A 22,342-nucleotide genomic window follows, 5' to 3' on the forward strand; every position below is an offset into this window, starting at 1 on the left:
TCTTGAGTCTCAAGCTAAGCATTCTATGCCCTTTTAAAAAGTTCGAGAATTCTGAGATGAATTGTCCTCACATGTGAGAGAGCGAGGGAGGGAGCTCTTGCCCCTATCAAAATCTCCATGGGAAATGTTATAGATTACTCTCCTGACCATTATAGGAATCTAACCATTAAGTTTCAGGAAACTGTTCCTTATCTTTCATCATTCCATTTACCTTTTCTCTAACACTCAAAATATACTCTACTACCTACTTATCCCTTACCTTCTAAAAAAAGACAATAACTCAAAACTGTATTACAATATAGACTGTCTTCCCAAGGATTTGGGTTGTTTTTTTTTTTTACGCATTTTTCTTCTTTAAATAATTTAGCCTTAATAGTGTTCCAGGAAACCAAATGGATACATTGGAAAATAGCTAGGTATGGAGAAAATACATTTCAGCTCTTGGGTAGGACTGGCCTGTCTCTCCAACCTTTTTTTCCTTTTAATCTTTTTATCATAAAATAAAACACAGAGGGGCGCCTGGGTGGCTCAGTCCATTAAATGTCCAATTCTGGATCTCAGCTCAGGTCATGATCTCATGTTTCGTGAGATCAAGCCCCATACTGGTCTCTGCGATGAGTGTGGAGCCTACTTGGGATTTTCTCACAATCTCTATGCCCCTCCCCCCTCAAAATAAATACATTAAAATAGAATAAAATAGAATAAAACAAAATAAGATAAAATAAAATAAAATAAAATAAAATAAAATAAAATAAAATAAAATAAAATAAAACAAAACACAGAATCAGAAGATACTATAAAGGAAATATTTACCTTAAGAAATTATTCTAAGGCAAACACCATCCCCAGGTGAAGAAACTTTGCTACCTACCCTTAGAAGCTCCTTCCAAGTGTCCCTTCTCAATCATTTGCTACCACCAGCACCTTGTAAGTAACCATTATCCTAACTTTTATAGCATCACTTTCATTTCCTTTTTTCTTTAATGATTTTTCCACCCAAATGTTCACTCCTAGACAGTATAGTCTCTCCCTTAACACACAAAACACAGTTAAAAATTTTTTTTGATATATCTTTTAAGTCATTTTTTTTTTAACTTTATAATCTTGAAGAACGGAGGCTCTTTGACTTGTAGTTTCCCATAGTGAGGACTTTGCAGATTGCATGATCATGATACAGTTCAACATATTCCTGAGTTTCCTACAAACTGGCAGCTGGATCTCAAGTCTATATCAGATTCAGGTTTGATCTTTTTAGCAGCATTTTAAGTGGTGGTGTGGTCTTTCCTCAGGAGGTACATAATGTCTAATTCTCTTTTTACGATCCTAGCTGTTAAGGCCTAATGCCTATATTAATTCACAGGGAGTTACGAAACTGGGATATTCTATCATTTCTCTTTTACTTAATAGTGGAATACTCTTACCTAGATTCACTTTCCCTTATCTCTAACTTGGTTACCCAAATAACCAAATTTAACTTTTTAAAGTTGAAAGCCTGCTATCATCGGCTACATAATTCTCCTGAGATCCTACCTTTGAGTTGTGGCTACACGTTTTGTTGAATTTGTAGATGAGACATTGTAAGTGAGACTAAAAGGCTTACCGAAGTTGTACGTAAAGCAGATATATACTAATAAAGATCCAGTAGCAAATTCCAGCCACTAAAAACTTAAAATTCACGATTCTTTGGTTGATTATGTTTTCAAGGTCCACTCTTCGTTTCCTTTGTGACTTTCATGAAGAGATTGTTAACAAAGGTGAACTGATAGAAGTGAAGGAAAAAGGATTCTTGTGAATATATTTTGGGTTAACTGCAGGGTTCCGGCCCCTCTCCAGAAAGTCAGAAATTAAATAGCTATTTACATCTACATTTGAGCACAATTTTGGACTTACAAATGAAAGTGATTAGTCTTTTAAAAAGTCTCCTTTTTTTTTGTACGTCCGCAGTGATCTAGAAATCATACAACCTAAATCATTTAGTTTTTAAAAATGCAAATATAATTACTTTGAGAGTTCAAAAATCTTGGGATTTTTGCATTGTTTTTACATTTACTACATATGATGTACTATGTAAAAAGGATAATTAGTTTCTTATACAATAACTGATAATAGTTATTGCTTTGAAAATATTTTCATTCTGAGATACAATCAACCTTAAATGGTTCGGTGTTGACAGCTGAAGGCATTTAAGGTGCTTCCTAGAGGCACTGAGGAGTTCAACTGGAGGCAATTATCAGAACTGCCATATGCTCAGTGGATGCTGAGCAAGAATTTGGGGGGCAAATGATCTAGATTCTCAGCCCACCAGCACCACTTCATAGTTTAATGACCTTAGATTCTTGTTTATGTCTTGTTTTCCTCATTTGTAATCTGAGTAGTAAAATCCATCTCCCAGAGTTGTTCAGAATTTTAAGCAATGTAAAATAGTGGAAAAGGTGCTTTGTAAAATTTACTGGTAGTAGATATCATATTTAAGGAGACTCATCACAGTTGATCAGATAAACTGTATCGCCTTCTGAACTAGCCATTATGGAAATGGAAAATTCCAGGTCTGCCAATGTGACATTAGAAAGGGTTTTCAGCTTCAGATATGAATACTTCTGAGAGATTCATGTTTGGAGATACATTAACTTATAAATAAATGATAAAAATCAGCATGAACCAGTGCTTTCTGTGAATATACATTTCTCATTTTTCATCTCCTTGGTGTCTACCCCAAAAAAGTGCTAGATCTGATATTCTATTCATTATATGAAATTATAGGCAAGAAGAGAACAATTTAGTCTTAACTATTAATTAAAAGATACAGTCATTAGCCTGTAATGACTTGTCTGACTTTTGTGCCAGATTTTTGTATATTACAAGTCTGCAGAGAAAGTTTTCCAGAAAGGAGGCATAACATTGTACTTTATAGAAATGGAAATAAAGGCATTAGTTTGAACAATCCTCTATGTTACTTTGGTTGTAAAGTTTGGATCCTAAGATTGTCTAAGACCTCTAAGATCCAATTATAATGAAAAATGTATAGCTTCAGTTTTCAAAATTAAAGTTATTGACCCTGACAATGCAATTTTGCTATACAAGTATCCAGCAACCATTTGCAACCTATTGGAATGAGAATCAAAACAGTTTCCTCATATTCCTTCCACTTCAATTCTAATCCTAATCTTTAGCCCCAAATTAGTTTCCAGAGACTTTTGTAACAAAAAAAGTTGACTCAGAATTTAAGAAATCATGCTATTAACGTATATGGTTTTCAACAATTTTAAAATAAAGCAGTTTGCATAATCAATATAACTTTATAACTTTTAAAAACACAAAAGCCACTAGAAATGAGGACAATAGGGGCACCTTGGTGACTCAGTTGGTTGAGCATCGGACTCTTGGTTTCTGGAGGGGTCGTGATCCCAAGGTGGTGGGGCTCTACACTGAACATGGAGCCTGCTTGGGATTCTCTCTCCTCCTCTGGCCCTCTCCCCTGCTCTCTCTCCCTCTCTCTCTCTCTCTCTCTAAAAAAAAAAAAAAAAAATTAAAGTCAAGACAATAAGGATTGATGCTATTTCTTTCCTTTATGTTTTCAGCACTCGTTTTATAGGACACGGACCATACATTGTTTTTCGGGTGTTGAAATATTTTACTAGCACAACCAGTTTTCCAATAATCCGCTTCGGTTGATTTAATGTTTATTTATTTTTGAGAGAGACAGAGTGTAAGCGGGGGAGGGCAGAGAGAGAGGGAGACACAGAATCTGAAGCAGGCTCCAGGCTTCACCACCCCCCCCCCCCTCCTTTGGCCAGAACGTATATCCAGAATAGTTTTTAAGCAAAACGTGTTTAAGGACCTCGGTTACTCTTGCTACGTACCCCCTTCCCCCAAACGGTTGGAGAGATCGGGGCTCCGCAATTCTCTTTAAGTATTGCTGTCCTGGGGCTTTGCGAAGATTATTTAACAACCCAGGTAACTAGTAACTTTCCGTTGTATACCTTTAATAATTGAGAGGGGGCATCCGCAGCTCAGAAATCGCATCCACCCCAGCTGCGCTGGAGTGAGAGCGTCCTCCCACGGACGGGGGTGGGGGGGCGTGTCGGGAAAGAAAGAGGACACCCCTCCGCGGCCGCCCCGGCGGCGGGCCGGGAGCCCGGCCTTCCCGGCGTGCCCCGCGCGCCGTGGGGACTCTTAATGTGAAGCGCCGGGTGACTCAGCCGCGTGGCCGCGCCGGCCAGGGTGGGGGGCGCGCGCCGCTGCGGCACGGCCGGTCCCCGCGGCGGCTCCTCGCGGCGCGGTGTGCGCGCGCCTCCCGGGCGGGTTCGGGCCCCGAGCGCGAGAGCGCGGCGGGAGCGTCAGGTAAGTGGCGGCGCGGGCACCCGGTAGGGCGAGTGTGGCGGCGGGCAGGGCCCGGACTCTGCCTCTGTGGCGGGGGGAGGGGGGCATCTCCTCGGGCCGCCGAGTCGGACCCCAGTTGAAAGGCCGCGGGGGACTGAAATCCCCGCGACGAAAAATGTCCGCAAGCGGGTTTCGGGCGCCGGTTTTCGTGCCGAGGATAAAGTCTTACAGTCCGGAGAAGGGGGTGGCACCTTCTCAGGAAATCGCGAGCGCAGCCGTGGGGACAGCTGAAGTGTAACTTGACTGTTTTCTGCAGGCCTGTGGTGCTTTCGTCCCGCCGGCAGAGAAATGACGATAAAGCCCCGAGTGTTTCCTGATAACGCGTTTGCAGACGCGTTTTTGTTGGTTGGTGGGTTGGTTTCTGGCAGTGAGTCGAACTCTTTACAAATTAGGTAGTTGGTCGCACTTCTCATCAAACTCTGCCTGAAGCGGAGAGTGCGTTTTTGCTCGCACTCCACCCCTGCTTCCGAGTCTTCTCTGCCGCTGGCTTTTCGTTAGTAGCTCTGAGTGCAGAAGCGCCGGGCAGAGCATCTGGGTGATCTTTTCTTTCAAGTGAAACCATGCTCTTTATAGCAGTGACTTCAGGTTTACAAGCCTCGTTCTGCACTACCAACAAACCTCTTCGATTTTGGACTGTGTGATTCTTAATTGAAAAGTTCCTGCGTTGAACCGGTTTGTTTTTAAACACGAAGCCAATGAAGAAACACAATGGGATAAACAAGGCCGTGGAGGAACTGGTTAACCAGTTGGTGAAAATGCATTTTCCAGGTCCTTCCATTGTGCCCCCATTAGCTGTTGAGCAACTAGCTGCGGCTGCGTTAGTTAACCTGCGAAACGGAGGGGTTTTTTTTTAATGGTCCCCCAAAACAAAGTGGTGTAGTCGAACGTAAAGAATCCGGAGTCCAAAGAACCTCACCTCAATCCCTCCCACCCCCTCATCCCCCATTTCTGGGGCAGTGGTTCACTAGTGTAAGTTTGCTCATAAAAATGCCAGTACCACTCCAGAATTTGGGTTCTAGAGATCTGTGATGGGTCCCTGAAACTGCACTTTAAGCAGGCACCCCCTTCCTTGGTCTGTTATACCACACTTTAAGAAACACCACCTTGGGGCTGCCCTGAGAATTTTTAGAACTGCCCAACTCCCTTACCCCTTTGTTGATTTACTCTCCCTTCAGTCCTAAGCCAAGAAGCCGGCTTCTCCAGTGGGAAACTTAAGAAAAGGTAGGGCTTTCTTGGACTCTGACACCAGGCTAGGAAATGACTTCCATACACGTTCTGATACTGCCTTGGTGGGTTAGAGATAGCCAGCGCCTATTAATCTGTGCTTTTTCCTTCTGGGGGCTGCTTCGAGTATCATCAGAATTTAAGCAACACCATTAGGCCACATCTTCTCATCCCAGTCTGACCATTAGAACCAGGGCAGCCAGTGCCGTGTAATTCCTGTGGCCTTGAGTCCTCAGAGTTCATGGTACCTAGCAGCACGGGTAGCATTTATGAGGGCTTTCAGGTCAGATGACCTCTCATTCAGTCATCAGATACCCGGGTAATGCCTGTTTTGTGCAAAGCCCTGGAGGAGGCCACTTGAGCAACAACATTGCAAAGATGGCACACGGTTGCATTGCTTCCTTGAGACGAAAATGAGGACTGAGTAACCTGTGCTGCTGAAAGCTTCTTCTGTTTCTTAGATCCTCTTGAGATAGATACGAAGGGGTGAGGTTAGAGTTAGGTGGTTTGACATTTTTCTGGTTTTGGTGTCTCTTTTTTGGTCTCCTCTCATTAATCTCTTTCTGTTGGCTTACAGAATGTCAGTGTCTTTCCTTCTGTAGCCCTGGGCTTCCTGATTACCGTGCCTTCCCTCTGCCCCTGAATCTGACCATGCCTGTCCCTACTTGGCTAACTGGAGTAAAAAGTTTAGGGAAGTTGTTGGAATGCTGAATGACCTCTTGCGGGAAGACCCAGAATCATGGAAATCCGAGGCTTTGAGATCTAAGGAAACCTATTACAAACTTACATAGTGGAGTCCTCATCTTTCAGGTAAAGAATCTGAGCGATGAGGTGGCAGAGGAAAGGACTCCTGGCTCCTAGCTGAGTGTTCTTCCACTAAATCATCTCAAGACAAATGCTTCAAAAATGGAAAAGGTTGAGAGAAATTCAGTTATAAGTAGATGAAGAAAATGGAAAGACTTCCACATGACTACAAAAGTAGTGTTTTCTGGAAAAATGGAGATTGAACGAGAATGTGATCTAAACATACAAATCATGAAGAGTGGGAGTACTAAAATAAGGACTCTGAAGCTGGAAATAAGTAGTAAAAGTTCAAATAAAAGCAAAAAGTTACCTTGTACTCCCCAGAGACATTACAAACTTAGTATTTTTTTTAAAAAATTCAGTTAAGGGGCGCCTGGGTGGCTCAGTCGGTTAAGTGGCCGACTTCGGCTCAGGTCATGATCTCGCGGTCCGTGAGTTCGAGCCCCGCGTCGGGCTCTGTGCTGACAGCTCAGAGCCCGGAGCCTGTTTCGGATTCTGTGTCTCCCTCTCTCTGACCCTCCCCTGTTCATGCTCTGTCTCTCTCTGTCTCAAAAATAAATAAACGTTTAAAAATAAAAATTAAAAAAAAAATTCAGTTAAGCTTAAGATACTGGTGAATTTTTATTAAATAGTAGATGTTTGAGCAATGTCCAGAATGTTTTGAAGTTGTCACATAACTGTACTGTTGTCCTTATCGAAGTTACTAAGTATTCTGTGGGAGACAGAATATAAAACTGATATAATCTGGTTAAATATATTTTCATGAGGGAAATGAGGTTATTGGGGTAGTATATGCATTTCTGGAAGGTAGAAGGAAAGGGGTATGTATGCAAAAAGAACCTTTTGGTATTTTTGCTTGCAGTCCCCAAGTTAAATATTATTGGATTGTCCTTGTATATTCATGAAAGAATTAGAAGAGTCAGTGCTTAATAATTAGACATTATTATGTGCCAGACACTGTACTAAATGCTTTACATCCGTTCTTGTATTATCTCCATTTTATAGTCAAGGAATCTAAGATACAAACAGCTTAAGTTTGCCCAGAGTCTGTTCAGACTTAAATCTGCCTGCCTCCAAAGGCATTAAGATTTATGCTCACTTCATTGGGTAGTAGTTAAGAATGTGGTAATTGAAGCCAGGCTTTCCTGAGTTCAAATCCTGGCGCCCTTATTTATTAACTTGGATAAAATACTCCTCAGTTTCTATGTCCCTGAAATAGAGATTGTCATAGGTACCTACCTCAGAGGGTTATTAGGGATGAATTAATTTATGGAAAGAGCTTAGAACTGTGCCTGACACATAGTAAATTCTCAGGAAATAAATGTTGGCTTTGGTTTTGTTTGTTTGTTTTTTAAATTTTATTTCAAGGTATTCTTTAGATTCAGATTGTGCTTTCTACTCAGGCTTATGTCCCTGAAATAGAGATTGTCATAGGTACCTACCTCAGAGGGTTATTAGGGATGAATTAATTTATGTAAAGAGCTTAGAACTGTGCCTGACACATAGTACATTCTCAGGAAATAAATGTTGGCTTTGGTTTTGTTTGTTTGTTTTTTAAATTTTATTTCAAGGTATTCTTTAGATTCAGATTGTGCTTTCTACTCAGGCTTTATGATAAGTATAGATGTAAACTTTATCTCTGTTCTTACTAAAACGGGGGAACCTTGCTAAAATTTTGGAAAATACTGGATACAAATAGTGCAAAGATCTGTGACTGGGACCAGAGGGTTTGGTTTCTATTTGTTTCCTAGAGAAGGTTGTAAGGATCAGATGAAGTAACAAATACAAATAAAATTTAAATTGTATATGCTATGCAAATGAGAAATACTTATTAAAATTAGAGAGCAAAGTTGCAGTATATTATTGAGATTATTAAAAGAACATTTTTCCTTTTTTTTTTTTTTTTTTTTTTTTTTTTTTTTTATTTATTTTTGGGACAGAGAGAGACAGAGCATGAATGGGGGAGGGGCAGAGAGAGAGGGAGACACAGAATCGGAAACAGGCTCCAGGCTCCGAGCCATCAGCCCAGAGCCTGACGCGGGGCTCGAACTCACGGACCGCGAGATCGTGACCTGGCTGAAGTCGGACGCTTAACCGACTGCGCCACCCAGGCGCCCCACATTTTTCCTTTAAAACAGGTAGTGATCTATAGCTCTATATGAAGATCACAATCTGTACCATAAAATCATCTAAGATTCCTTCCATGTGTTTGTTCTAAATCTCTTTTTTGGTGGTAGAGCATGAAATAGAATTTTTGCAGTTGTTTCTGTATATAAGTTTGCTAGGACTACCTAAAAAGTACCACAGACTAACTTAACCAACAGAAATTTTTTTCCTACAATTCTGGAGGCTGGAAGTCTGAGATCAAGATGTCTGCAGGATTGGTTTCTTCTGAGGCCTCCCTCCCTCCTTGGCTTATAAATGGTTGCTTCTTAGTGTGTCTCCTGTGGGCTTCCCTCTGTGTGTGTCTCTTCATGTCCTCTTCTTAAAAGTCATACTGAACTAATGACTTCACCCTAATGACTTCATTATCTCTTTAAAATCTTACTTTCCAAACACTCACATTCTGAGGATTTAGGAGTTGGGACTTCAACATCAGAATTTTGAGGGGAACACATTTTTTAGCTCATAACAGTCTGTTTAGAGAATTATATGCCAGGTAATCACAGTGCTCCATTGCCCTCATTGTTGAGTGCCCCGGGGCTGAAGCAACATCCTTTATCCTGTGCCTGCCTACCTATCCTACCTTCCACCCGTTACTTAGAACCATGCTTGCAGTTGAGTACCCTAAGAAACACATGCCTCTGCATGAAATCATTGCATTTGGATTTAAAGCAAATTATTGTCATCCTGTCAAATAATCTGCTTAAGAAACTATTCCATATATTTTAGCCTAATAAATTCCTTATTTGTTTCGTAAGCATATTTGTTCTTTCATCTAAATTGAAAAATTTCAAAATCTCTTATGTAGTAATATTTTCTTTCTCTTAAACTGTCTTAAGCTTTAAAAAAAAAAAGTTCTGGGGCGCCTGGGTGGCTCAGTCAGTTAAGCATCCGACTTCAACTCAGGTCACGATCTCGTGGTCCATGAGTTCGAGCCTTACGTTGGGCTCTGGGCTGTTGGCTCAGAGCCTGGAGCCTGCTTCCGATTCTGTGTCTCCCTCTCTCTCTGCCCCTCCCTCGTTCATGCTCTGTCTCAAAAATAAATAAACGTTAAAAAAAAAACATTTTCTTGAAGAGGTCCCTGTTTTTACAGAGAATGTTTTCCTTTTTTCCCATTTTAGAAGTAGTAACACTTATCTTAGAGACTCAGGAGTATTCAATAAAATACAATTTAAAAACACATATGATGAGCCTATAATTAAGGGAGAATAATTAATATGTTCAGTCTTTTTTCCATGAATATATTTATTCTAACCTGCCTTTTTTAAACCTAATAAATCATACTGTTTACTGCTGTTTTAGTTATTAATCTAAAACATTTCTTATTAGTCTTTAATGTGGTAAATTATATTTTTATATTAATTTTAGAATGTTAAGCCAACCTTATAGTGTATTATCCCTTTTTATGTATTTGTTTAGGATTTTTGTGCTTATGTTTATAAGAGAAAATAACCTCAGAAAATGAATTGGAAAATATTCTTCCATTTTCTATTCTCAGGAAGAGTTTGTAGAAGATTAATGTAGTTTCTTCCTTAAAGATGTGGAAGAATTTGCTAGTCAGGCCATTTGGTCCTAGAGTTTTCTTTATGGAAAGGTTCTAGTTATGGATTATGGTTCTCTGTGTGTATACGTGACAATAATATATGTCATCTATATATAAATACATATATATGTTAAGATAGTTATCATGGAGTTGGCCTATAGGATTGTGGCCGTCAGGAAGGGCAGGTTGGAATTCTGAACTGTTGAGGCTGCAATCCACAGTTGAATTTCTTCTTTCTCAGAGAACCTTAGTTCTGCTCTTATAGCCTTTCAATTGACTGGATCAGGCCCACTCAGATTATCTAGGATAATCTTCCTTAATTGAAGTGATTATAGACTTTAATCACATCTGCCACATACTTTCACAGTGATACCTAGATTAGTGTCTCATTGACCTAGGACTGTAGGCTAAGCAAGTTTACATATGAAACTGACCATCACAGCTTCTCTCCGGTCTAGTCTTGGCTCCCTTACTAGTTGTTTGATGCCTTCAAGCAGTTGTTTTTTCTGCTTTACCCATTTTTCTGAAGGGTGTATTATTCCAGGGGATAGGACTAAAACTAAGCATGGAAGACATGGTGGGTGTGGGGAGGAAAGCAGACTTTGGCTCAACCCAAGAAGAAGAAAAATGTTTCCCCAAGGATTGCTTTCCAGCTTTTTGAGTGAGCAAACCAAGAGACTTTTTATTTTTGGATATTTTTAGTTAGGTTACACTGAACTGGTAGAAGTGTTTTTTAGTCCTAGGTGATTGGGATCCAGATTTTTTGAGATTCATGATTGGTAAAATTATGGGGGAAAAGATTGGAAGCCCATTTAAAAAGAAATCTGGCCATGATTTTCTGTCACCATTCTTTCATAAAAGAAAAAGCATTTAATATCAAAAAAGAATTACAGGTGTAACTTAGGTACAAAGGATAGTCCTTCTCAAGAAAACATAACACTAATATATACTGTAATCCTTCACATTTCAATATTTTTGAAATCCTGATGTATATTAAAATCACATATGTATCTAATATGCTAGTGTTTCTTTTTCCTAAAAAGCTATTAGCGGATTGATGATGTCTCGGTCAGTGTCAAGTGTCTTTGAACCGGAGTAATTTGTGTGTGTGTGTGTGTGTGTGTGTGTGTGTGTGTGTGTGCGTGCGCGTGCGCTGCACTGTTATAATTTCTGCTAAGTATTCAGGAAAAACTTTGACACTAATTGGTACTGGGCCTTGAACCATCTCACACAATGATTTTGGATTGTCTCCAGAGTTTTCAACATGATCTATAGCTATAGTACTGATCCATGGGTCTGTCCCCAAGACCTTCATATACACACTTTCTTGCCATACACACACTTAGCTTTTTCCTGTAAAATGGCCTACTCTGTTGACTAATACATCTTTAAATTTTTTAATTGCACTGGCTTGTACTGTTCTTTTCAAGACCTTATTGCTAATAGCATATTGCTTTGATATTTCCTGGAAGTTTGTATAAGTAATCTTTAACAGCTTGTGTATCTCTTCCTTTATAGGATTTTAGGTTTTTAGCAAGCAGAAGAGTGTCCTGGACATTAGGGAACTCACCCCAGAGATGCCATAATATGTTGACTGGCTTTTTCTTAGGAGTCATAGACTTTGCCTGATCTGTTATGTGCCATGGATTGTTCTTAGCATAAAGGTGTCACTAGCATGACCATAACTCGTTGAATCCAATCAAAAGATGGAAACACCGTGTGTAGAAATGACAGAATTTCATTTATCCAGTTTTTAGGTAATACAGAAGTCCTCTCCTAGCAACTATTTAAACAGAAAAGGTGCTAGATATGCCCATTATTGGCACAGAAAGGTTGTATGCCCAAGCCGTAGATCTTGGGCTTGGAATTATATTTCTAAACCTATACAGTTTACGTAGAAATCGTGAAGTAAATCAGCCCTATAAGGAGAGGTAACATAACATGATGGTAACAGTAGACTGTGAAGCCAGAAGCCTGGGTTTGAAGCCTGGCGCCACTATTTATTAGCTGTGTGACTGTGAGAACTTTCCTTAGCCTCTTTCTTCCTCAGTTTCCTCACCTATAAAATGAGGGTAATAATGGCACCTACTTCATAAAATTCTGTGACTATTAAATAACATTTATAAAGGACTTAGAACCATATGTGATACGAGATATGTGTGAATAAAGTTTATGGCCATCTGTACTTAAGATGTAGGGCTTGTAGTAATTTGACATATTGAATAGCCTCAGCTGATTAATTTGTGATCCTAATGTAAAATGTGTTCTTGAGTAATTAGGTTTTAGATTCAATTATTAATTTAAGGATGTAAGAAAACTTTGCTGTTTAGATATTTAAGAACTTCTTGAGATACACTAGAATTCATCAGTTTCACTTTTTAGATTTACCAGTTTTTTCATTACTTGAAGATTTGCTTGGTAGGCAATCAAAGTGCTAGAACAAAAAAAGAAAATACGTTAAGATTGTAGATATAGTTTGAAATCTTTGATGGAAACACAAAACTTAGGATAGTGGTTATAGGGGATTCAACTGTATTGTCATATTTTGTATTTTAAACTGGGTGGTAAGTATAGATTTTTTATTATATTGTTTAAATCTTTTTGTTTCCAGTATAGTAGTTTTTTTTTTAACTTGATAAATTTGTAACAGAAAGTAAGGGCAGTCTTAGTTACAAGTTGAACACAAGGTCTTAAGTCTTAATTTAAATCCAAGTAACTATAATATAGCCTCTTGGTGCATAAAACCTGTTCTTGGATGTAAGGTATATTGACAAAAAGGTACTGAGGGCAGTAAATTGGGGATGTCAAGTAGAAAAGACAGGAAAATCTGTCCGAGCAATTATGATCTTGTCACTACTGTCGTTGTGCTTTTATCTGCCTGCCTGTTAGCCTGGCCTCAGCAGTTCATAGGGGAGAAGGAAAGAAAAGGGAAGGAATCAGCTCCAGCCTTTCCATGGAATTGGCATGTCCTCTTCTCTCCTGCATCTCTTCTCTCATTGTGGCTTTCTTCCAAGATAGAAGAAATGAGGAACAGAAGTGGTTCTGCCAATAGACGTCTTTGAATTTTATGTCTTCTCCAACTTGTGCGGTTTTTTGCCTTAAATTCTATTTTGTAGGCTATTAATACAGCTTCACCAGCTCTCTTTTGGGTATGTCTCTCTTTCCATCCTTTGCCCATTTTTCTGTTGGGTTAGTTTCATGCATTTTTATAACCCCTCATTGAATATTGTGATAACTCTGTGTAGTATGTTGCAAATACGATTTTTCAAATCTATTTTTTATAGGATCTCTTGCCATACAAAAGTTTTTAGTTTCTTGTTTTTGGGAGGGGGTTTGTAATCACATGTGTCTTTCTCTTCTTTTTTAGCTTTTGGGTTTTTGGTCCTGATTATAAAGGCCTCTCTACCCCAAGATTGTAAGTCTCCTAGAATATTCTTCAAAAAGAATATTGTTGTGCTTCAGTCTCTCATCCATGAAATGAAAGATTATACTAAATCATTTGTTCCCAAACATAGCTAGTCTACAGGATCACCTGAGGAGCTTATTAAAAATTCATTCTCAGATCCTACCCTAGACTTACTGAATCAGAATCTCTGGGGAATGGGGCCCAAGAATATGTTTTTAATAGGTTCTTCTATGTAACTCTGATTATCAGTTAGACCTGAGAACCACTGGACAATATAATCACTTAGGTCTCTTATTCCAAAAATGCCACTTTTCTGTTTTGTATAACTCTCGTGTTTTGATTTTTCTCAACTAGATTGTAAGCTCTTTGTATGAAGGGAGGACTATGTCTTAAGTACTACCCTTCTTGACAATAACCTATTGAGATCCTGTTATTTCACACTTAGACAATTCCAATAGCCTCTTCTTTTAACTATTCCAGTCCATCTGTGGCTGTATTTATCTTGAAGCATTTATCTTCAAACATATTGAACATGAGCCTTCCATATGTAAAAACTTTGGCTACAAGACAAAATTCTATTTTACTTTATAATTCAAGGCCCCCATAAGTTGGCTCCATCGTGTTTTTCAACTTCCCCAGGGCCAGTATGTATAGTCGTCTAAGTTGTGCATTGTATAGCTTCTTAGATGATGGTATACATGGGGTTCCCTGGAGTTGTATGATATGATGGTGAACCTGATTTCCCCACCCTTTCACATTAACCCTTCACTCTAGCCTGATTAGTCTCCCACCCACCCCATTTTATGTAGTAATAAAGCCTTGTTCACTTTTACTTTCCTGCCTGTTCTATGCCATCTGCACTATCTGGCCTGCCCTTTCCTCTTTTCTCTACCAAAGTTCTACATATTAACATCTGCAGAGTGGAGTATTACATAGTAATAAAAAGAATGAGGCTGGTTTCTAATCACTCCTTTGGAGTGAATTCCAGGATATATTGTTAAGTAAAAATAGCAAAGGACAGGATTGGATATGGTGTTCCATCTTTTGTATAAGAAAAAGAGGAATTAAGAATTTATATGTATATACACATTTTATCCTAATTTCTTCAAAGAGAAACATGAAGGATAAACAGAAATTAATAAAACTGGTTATCTGTAGGGAATAGATGGGGAAAGATTGGAGGGAAAAGGGAAAGGAAAAACACTTCTCTCAACATTCCTTTCTGGTAACACTGTAACTTAAACCATGTAAATGTTTTACATAGTAAGTGTAGAGAGAAATAAACCTAACCTATAGGACATACAGAGAAAAAATAACTTGAACATATCATACTGATAATACATCAGGCAAGAATCATCAGTAGATTGCCAAAAGGACAAAAAGAACTGCCCCCCCCCCCCCCCGTAGACTTAAAACTTAGTATGTTTATTGTGAGTAATAATGTTGATATTATAATTTTGAAACTAGTTTATGAACCAAGATTTTCATTGTAAGGGAAAAGATGCTAATATAAAGAAAAACTATAGTGTTGAATTTGAGTTGAAAGTATCAGTGTAAATTCTTGCTTGTTTAAAAAAAACAAAAAAGTCCCCAGCTTTATCTACTGAAATGGCCTAGAAGCAGTGACAACCCAGTAGCTGTGAGGACAGTTAGTGCTCAGATCCTGATTTATAAATGCCATTGCCCACTGAAAGGAACAAAGGCTCCTGGCAAAGTGGCTGATTCCAGGTCTGGGGCAGAGATGGTAAAAGGTGCGCTTGGAGAAATCTTACGCCGGAAGTAGCCTCAAAAGCACATAGAATTGTGTTAAAATGACAGACAGTGGCTTGAAGAGAACCCCACTAGCCATATCTGGGACAGTTTAAACCAAAAATTGGGGACAGTTTTAAAAAAAATCATGGTAATGGATTATAATACACTAGATTAAAACAAATCTTTGAGTTCATAATGATACTTAAAAGGGAGAAATAAAGGAAAAGTGTAGAAATAGTTGCACTTCATGGAAGGCTGCTATACAGTAGATGTAGGAGGAACAACACAGTTAGCCCTCATTTTGTAGTCCCAAATGTAATAACTGACTCAGGCAAGAATCATCAGTAGATTGCCAAAACCACTGGGTGAAAGGTTATTGGGAGAGTATTACATCTCTCTTTACAGCGGGGAGAGATCTATAGTCACCATTTAACCAAGTGGCCAAGCTTTTCCCCTATAGTAGGGTATGGTGGCGTTATGTCTCTAATGTGATGGCATTTGGAAGGATACAGCTGCCATCTGTGTAGTATTCTTGTTGAGACACATAGGAGAAAATTTTTTACTTGTGTGGAAACAGATCCAGGATGTTGGAACTGACCTAGTCTCTTTTAAAATGTAAATTTCATTTTAAAAAAAATATGGAGGGAGGGACTATACGAGATTAAAAAATTTGGGACAACTAGGGGCACATGGGTGACTCAGTTGGTTAAGCTTCTGAGCGGCTTAGGTCATGATCTCACAGTCCATGGGTTTGAGCCCCGTGTTGGGCTCTGTGCTGACAGCTCAGAGCCTGGGGCCTGCTTAGGACTCATTCTCTTTTTTTTTTTTTTTTTTTTTTTAATTTTTTTTTTATTTATTTTTGGGACAGAGAGAGACAGAGCATGAACGGGGGAGGGACAGAGAAAGAGGGAGACACAGAATCGGAAACAGGCTCCAGGCTCTGAGCCATCAGCCCAGAGCCCGACGCGGGGCTCGAACTCACGGACCGTGAGATCGTGACCTGGCTGAAGTCGGCCGCTCAACCGACTGCGCCACCCAGGCGCCCCAGGACTCATTCTCATATTCTCTCTCTCTCTCTCTCTCTCTCTCTCTGTCTCTGTCTCTCTTCCCCCCACTCGTACTCTGTCTCTCTCTCTCTCTCTCAAAAATAAATAAAACATTTAAAAAAATGCAAGAAACAAGCCTTAATTATGGATCCCCAGAAAAGTCTATAAAAGAAAATATGAAACCAAATTAGTAAATTTGATTATGGATTATGTGTTGAGATTATGGAATTGTCCATTTTCTTAGATGTGAAAATGGTACTGTTGTGTTTTGTAGGGGAATGTTGTAATTCTTAGACTGTGCATACTGAAGTATTAGGGATGAAGTGTGATATCTGTAATTCTCAGGTGATTTGGAAAATCTGTGGAGGGGGAAGGAATGCAAAGTGCACCCAAATGAGGCAGGATGATCATTGGTAAATCTGAGGGGTATACACCTGTGTACTGATTGTAATGATTTTTCTATTTTCCTGAAGATTTGAAGTGTCCAAAAACTGGGGAGAAAATCTCTTCAGAGCCCTGTGTAGATTTTGTCTGATAAAGACTTCCTTTTCCCAAGCACACCAGCTAGAGGTGATTTTCTCATATGAATTTTTATGACTTTTATGTTTCTTTTATGATCCCCAAACCTAAATGCATATGAGAGCCGCCTAAGTTGACTTTTTAGAAAAAATTACGAACTGCTGGACCCCACAATGAGCCTATGTTAATATACTCTGGGAAGATAGGCCTGACAATCAAACCAAGGGTTAGAACCGCTTATTCTGTATGTATTAGTTAAATTTATTTATCTTTTTCACATATTCCCACCTAACCAGCATGGGAGCTTAGGATCAGCCCTGAAGGTGTTCCACAGTCCTTTGCCCCTTTTTGCTGGCACGGTGTTATGTGTGTTCCACACAGTAGATGTTTGGTAAATACATGCTGACTATATATGTTTGCTAATTTGTTGACAGTCTGAAGAGGTTACCAGAAACTTCTCTAAATTCTGAGAGATTAAAATAACCTAGCTGATAAAAGTGCTTAGTCAATTCAAAAGATTCATTTGAAAGCTGTCTAGGTTTTAGTTATAAAATTAGAGGTTTGGTTTACAAAAATAACATGTCTGTTATCGGTAAATATTTGAAATTAAGAGTTACCAGTGGAATCATAAATGAATTTCATTACCTCTGCAAACAGACATATTCAGAATCCAGTACTTAACAAAAAAATACAGATACACAGATAAATAAAGGGGTTGTTAGTATTGGAATTGAAATGAGGGATAATGTGGTAGCTAGGTAATAATGCAAAAAAGGAGAAACAAGCAGAGATTAAAACTTTTATGAGTATGATTTTTATAAGCTTGAAGCTAGGTTTGAATATATGAATAATAGTAACAGCTAACAATTTTTCAGTGTTTACCATATGCCACAGATCGTACTTGATCTGAAGTATTTGTGATCCCTAAAATAGCTCTTCCAAATAGATGGTATTATTAATTTACAGATGAGAAAATGGAATCTCAAGAAGTTAGTCATGTGCCCAGATTCACGTAGCTAATAAGTGGTGGAATCACAAACCAAACTATTTAGTCTAGCTTCAAAGCACTTGCTGGCAAATATGGGAGAGGCAAGATAGGGTATGGTTAAATATAGCTTCCCTTAATTTGAGACTTTGTGAAGAAATGGTATGGTAAATGGGAAAACATTTTATAGCATCAGTTCTTTGAAAAGAAATCTAAACAAGGGGCGCCTGGGTGGCTCAGTCAGTTGAGCGTCCGACTTCGGCTCAGGTCATGATCTCGCAATCTGTGAGTTCGAGCCCCATGTCAGGCTCTGTGCTGACAGCTCAGAGCCTGGAGCCTGCTTCAGATTCTGTGTCTCCCTCCCTCTTTGCCCCTCCCCTGCTCATGCTCTCTCTCTCTCTGTCAAAAATAAACATTAAAAGAAAATTAAAAAAGAAATCTAAACAAGATAAAGCAGTTAGGGGAGAAGGGTTGATGTTTACTAGGGGTTAAACAGTTGCATAGGCTCATAGGGAGAGTATATAAGAAGGGCATGTACTGACCAGTATTCAAGAAGTACAGTATCATAAGTTCTTTTTCTGCACAGAAGCAGTCTTCTGGTGTAGCTGCAATATTAACCTAGACTGCATAATCTATCTTTAATCCATATAATGTATTTGTATGTGTTAAAATAGCTGAAGTAAACTTACGTTTTACTTTTGAATTAAAAATTTGATTAAACATTGTCTCAACAATAAACAGCAAAATTAGTATTAATAGTTTCAGTTATCCATACATTTTTAATATTTCATTGGAATGAGTTATGGCAGTTATCTTTTTAGGTAAAGCAAGTTTTTACTTCCTATAAAAAAAGAACAAACAGGGGCACCTGGCTGGCTCAGTTGGTGGAGCATGCAACTCTTGATCTCAGGGTTGTGGGTTTGAGTCCCACGTTGGGTGTAGAGATTGCTTAAAAAATGAAATCTTTAGGGCACCTGGGTGGTTCAGTTGGCTAAGCATCTGACTCTTGATTTAGGCTCAGGTCATGATTTCATAGTTCGTGGGCTCGAGCCCCATTTCGGAATCTGCCCTGACAGTGCAGAACCTGCTTGGGATTCTCTCTCCCTCTCTGTCTGCCCCTCCCCTGCTTGCTCTTTCTCTCTCAAAAATAAATAAATAAACGTTTAAAAAATACTAAAATAAAATCTTTTAAAAAAAGGAACAAAGCTACATTCTGGGTAACAAACTAGTACAGAGAATCTGTGTACAACCTCTATCCATTAAATGTAATGTTCTAGGACTCTTATCACAGTAATTCTAAATTAATAAAATATATTACTCATTGAAGAAAAAACATAAATAGTTTAGACATAATTTTAAAAGTCAGAAGAAAACATTTCCCTGTTGACAACTTAGAAATATCATTTTAGAACTTCCAGATAAGTGACATAGAAAAATGATGGCAAGATTGTTAAACTGAAATTATACATGACATTGGCACAGAAATAGATGAATCAGTGGAACAGAGTGTAAAAACCAGGTCAAGCATTTATCATATGTCAGTATTTGATGAAGGTGACACCTCAAATCAGTATGGAAAAAATGGACTCTTCAGAATACATTAACGCAGTTAATTGGTTAACCATTTGAATTTTGGTAGATCCCTATCTCATGCTATATACAAAACAGATTCTATATGGGTTAAAGATTATAAAAAAAAAGAAACAATAAAACACAAAATCAGTTGAGTGAAATTTGGTATAACCATGTAACAGAATAATATGTACCATTGAAAATGATGTAAGAGTGTGATTATTGACCTACAGCCAAAATCATGTTATGTTGAGAAATGTAGCATAGTATTTACAGAATTTCAAATTGTGAAAAATAAAAAAATATTTATGTGTTTATGCTTAGGAAATTCTGGAAGAAGAATTATGGGTGATTTTTGTCTTTTCGGTATTTCTGCCAGGAACAATAAACCTGTACTACCTGTGTGCAGGATTATTCTTTGTTTTTTAAAATTCTGCAGGACTAAAAAAGCTAAAGAAAAGACAGTTTGACGATAGAAGAGGAGGATGTGGTATCTTCCTGAGGAGAAAAATGGAAAGACACAGAAGGTCAAGTGCAAATGAAGTTAGGCAACTGAAGCAAAAAATAATTTGTAGAATTCCAGAAACAGTACACGGTGTGATTTCACTGAATCAGAATGACAAAGGTAACTGAAATCAGTAGAATCATACAATAAAACATAGTAAGTATATCCAAAAGTGGAGGATGAGCATGATGAGCTTAGAGAGCTAAATAAATGCTAACTAAGCAGTTGTTCAAGGGAGATTCACATCAATCTCCGCGTTTATCACTTGTCTTTTGTATAGTGCTTCGTGATTTTTGAGAGCTTTTCCGTGCATCCTATTTGAGAAAGGTTTGTCTAGCTTAGTAATGGCAGGTACCATCCTCTGTTTTTATGGATGAAAACAATGAAGCTTATAGAATGTTTTGGTGACATGGCTAGTTAATAATGAAGCCAAAGTCAGAACCTGCTTTGCTTATCTTGTGGGTGGTCTTGTACGATTATACCTTGTTCTCTCACAGACATCCAGGGAAATGAGAGCAAGTCATGGGAAATATCCAGTGATTCTAGTCAAGCCTGAAAAACTGGATGTGAATAGATCATGGCTATTACCTAATACCTACCCAGCAGGGTTGTCTTTCCCCACCCACTCAAAACTTCTAAGGCTTTCAAAGGTGAAATTTTAGAAGTATCGATGAAAGTTTTAAGTGAACTATGATAGCTCATTTTAATGTAATTTTATCAGATTAGCAAAGATGAAGAAAACTGAAACGCTGTTAGCAAGGGTTCTAGAGAATGGATGCTCCATGCTGCTGGAAAGAGTTTAAACTGGTATATTTATAGAGGACAGTCTGGCAGTACCTATCAAAACTTAAAAATTATTTACTTTTTTCCATATCTGTTTTACTTCTAGGAGTTTATTCCAAGAATATAGTGGGGAGATGCCCAGAGTTAACATGTGCAAAGAGTTCACAGCTTTGTTGATTTTTAAAGTATTGCTGTCTTTGTATATTGACTGAAATTTTTTCAGTGAGTACTTAATGGCTTTTATAAGTAGTGAAGTACTAACAATGCTATTTCATGGAAAAATATAACCATTCTATTACAGGATTCTTACATTACTACCATAACTCCTACATGTTAAGAACAGCAGCTATGACCCTGGATATTACTGACTTTCTCTTTCATTTGTGACAAACAATAGTTCTATAATCAGTAATGGATGAAAGGCAAGATGGTTCGGGGGAAGCAGTGTGATTGGATGGAAAGAATATGGGAATCCAAGAACCTAAGTTTAGAATCTACCTTTGCCTCTTAGCTAGAGTTAGGATTTGGGGCAAATTGGCTAACCTCTCTAAAACTTGATTTCCATCCCCACCCCCAGTTTGAGTGAGGATAATTAAAGCATCTCTCCTGGGGTTGTTTCAGTACCAAATAGATTAGGTTTGTAAAATTTCTTTGTAGACTCCCTGATTTGGGAATAAAACAATAATCAACGTTTATTGAATGTTACGTGCCAGGCATTGTACTAAGTGCTGATTTACTCCTTATATCAACCCGGTGTGGCTAACAGTTACTTCCTTTTTGTCAAGTGAGGAAATTGAGACTCAGATTTAGGAACCTGCACAGGGCCACAGTTATAAAAAGTAGAGCCATAATGGAAGATCACACTTGGAGAGAAATGTACCAAGAGATCTCTAAGAAGTTATTCATGCCTCACCAGTCTGCCAGAGTTCAAGGAGGTACATACATGTGAAGGGAGGACCCAGTGGAAATAATTTACTAACAGGGGTCTCTTTCTTTGCTCATGTAAACAGCTAAATTCTTATGGGTTGAGAAACAATGTAGGAAACTCTGATATTTAGAATGTTAAGAATAGAGTTTATATGGGCTTAAGACTGGAATGGTCTTATTCAGTATTCTTAGAAATAATCTGGAAAAAGGAAAACCAGAATTCCTTAAATAGAAGACTGAATTTCTTCTGAGATTGGAACATTAGGGTCATACTTGCAAAGGGGGTGAATAGAACATGACAGAAAAGCTTCAATAGAAGTTGTTTCAAAATATATATACCCAGAGGGGCATCTGGGTGGCTCAGTTGGTTAAGCGTCCGACTCTTGATTTCAGCTCAGGTCATGATCTCGCATTTTATGAGTTCAAGCCCGCATCCAGCTCTGCACGGACAGTGCAGAGCCTTCTTGGGATTCTCTCTCTCTTCCTCTCCTCTGTGCCCTTCTCCGTGCTCTCTCTCTCTCTCTCTCTCAAAATAAATACAAACTTTGGGGGAAAAAAAACATACACCCAGAGTACATTCCGAAAATGGTAACCTCTTTGCTACCAGTTAATGATATCTTAGAAGGTGATCATGTAGATATTTTAGATTATCTTCTACCTCTCTTGTCTCCCACTGCCCTCACTGTTACCCTTCTGGCTATCACCCGAGAATGTATGTGAAGCAAAATGGAAA

The 22,342-nt window shown here is 38.6% G+C and overlaps 1 protein-coding gene across 1 annotated transcript in view; it reads left to right on the forward strand.

Annotated features, from left to right (window-relative positions):
* Positions 1 to 4,285: 4,285 nt before the first annotated feature.
* The window catches only part of KCTD20 (potassium channel tetramerization domain containing 20), a 35,714-nt gene continuing 17,657 nt past the window's right edge, over positions 4,286 to 22,342 (forward strand). Inside the window, exon 1 of the mRNA XM_042938576.1 lies at positions 4,286 to 4,341. The gene's annotated coding sequence lies outside the window, so the exon portion shown is untranslated. The remainder of the gene's footprint in view (positions 4,342 to 22,342) is intronic.

The sequence above is a fragment of the Panthera leo genome, chromosome B2 (assembly GCF_018350215.1).
Source record: "Panthera leo isolate Ple1 chromosome B2, P.leo_Ple1_pat1.1, whole genome shotgun sequence".
In the NCBI taxonomy this organism is placed as follows: Eukaryota; Metazoa; Chordata; class Mammalia; order Carnivora; family Felidae; genus Panthera; species Panthera leo.